The 1,580-nt window shown below is 39.7% G+C and overlaps 1 long non-coding RNA gene across 1 annotated transcript; it reads left to right on the top strand.

The window, feature by feature from the left end:
- The first annotated feature begins 308 nt into the window (after positions 1-308).
- LOC139659194 (uncharacterized) lies at positions 309-1,362 on the top strand. The gene is made up of 3 exons (XR_011696224.1): positions 309-648; positions 917-987; positions 1,078-1,362. It is a non-coding gene; the product is annotated as an uncharacterized lncRNA (long non-coding RNA).
- Positions 1,363-1,580: the final 218 nt, after the last annotated feature.

Below are 1,580 nucleotides of genomic sequence, written 5' to 3'. Positions count from 1 at the left end.
CAAGTGAAGGTTTCCGCTGTCCAAATTGTTCTGAACCCAGGATAACATTTCAAAAACAACTGGAAAACGGTGTGGGAGTCTGATCTGGGCACATTATTCACAGAAGGAGAGTGGAACCTGATATTAAGAAATTTTAAAAAAGATGTCCAGAGATCTCATCTATTTGTTTTAGGTGCAGAGTGGATTCAAACAGTCCTCATGCTGGGTCGCAAACTAATCATGTGTGAATGGAAGGCCCCCGATGCTCCCTCTGTGAATTCCTGAGGGGTATTGCACAAAACTAGGATAAAAACATCCAGGATAAATGAGCAGGCGCGGCTTGACTAAGCCTTGTCGGCGCTATCTTGGATTAATTGGTTGCACGTTTGCCGAGCCAGGATGAAGAGACGCGGCTTAGTCAAGCCAGGTGTGGATGTTTGGGATAAGTGCGTGTTCACGGCATTCTTAAGAAGACCACGAAATTGATCACAGAATCACAGATTGAAGAATGGATCACGGACGCGCAACTTCATTTACATTTGCTGAACAAGAGCTGCTTCTTCAGCAATTTGAGGAAATGAAAGGCACAATACGCAAAAAAGGAAACACCAGTGCCGCAAAAAAGGAGAGGGAAAAAGCCTGGCAGACAATAGCCGACCGGCTTAATGCGTAAGTAGCCCAAACATGTAGAATTAATAAAGTGTACTCCACAGGAACTGTCAGAATTACAGTTAAAGGATGCGGAGCTGATGACTTTAAGTCCACTAATCAATAGGTGTTTTTGTGTTTTGTTTTGGTTTAATGTGGCCCATAGAAGTGCATGTTACTCAGGTTATGTAAAGTATAAATAAGTTCAAAGAAATGATCTACTCTCTGTCATCTATTGAATCTATTTATCCCATGTTGTGTTCTGTTTCATCCATCATCCTTCATAAAGAACAAACTTGTCTGGCCAGAAAAGGACCTGGCAACAGGTGAAAACCAAATATAAAAACATTCTGCAGTCTGGTGAGTTACTTTATTGTAGCCCAAATAGCAATTATCAAATGAAGTGATAGATTTGTTGTCTGCTGACAATGAATTTCTTTACGATTTTAGCGGTCAAGAAAAAAGCACACTGCGCTGGCACAGGGGGCGGCCCACCCACCCAGGACCTGACCCCAGCAGAGGAGATGCTATCCCATACCCAGTCTGAAGTGCCAGTATGCAAGATTGTTATATGTTTATTATAGGTAGCAATAACCAAAACCAAAAACAGATGCAACATTTTTGGTTTCTCTGGATGTATGAATACTACACAAGACAAAATACCATCATGATGTATAGATGGCAGTATAGATGGCAGTTACCTTGTAGTCCTTTTTTCTCCTCTTTCATCATCATGTAGGATTTCTTTTAAATATCTGTATTGTATTGTATCTATTATCTTTTTGAACCTTTCAGTGTTGGTGTTGTATTAATAAGGAAAGCATTCCAAATAAACCGTCTGGCTTCTTACTTCCATTTCTCAAATATTGTCTTTTTATATGTGCTTTTGGTCTTTATATATAAACTGTGCTAATAAATAAAACTAAAAGTCAACCAGCAAATGAAATGACTAC

The sequence above is a fragment of the Centroberyx affinis genome, unplaced genomic scaffold (assembly GCF_046629955.1).
Source record: "Centroberyx affinis isolate AG114_WGS23_722 - 3 ecotype Tasmania unplaced genomic scaffold, CSIRO-AGI_Caff_v1 ptg003041l_1, whole genome shotgun sequence".
Classification (NCBI taxonomy): Eukaryota; Metazoa; Chordata; class Actinopteri; order Beryciformes; family Berycidae; genus Centroberyx; species Centroberyx affinis.
This window is presented reverse-complemented; position numbering and strand designations above follow the sequence as displayed.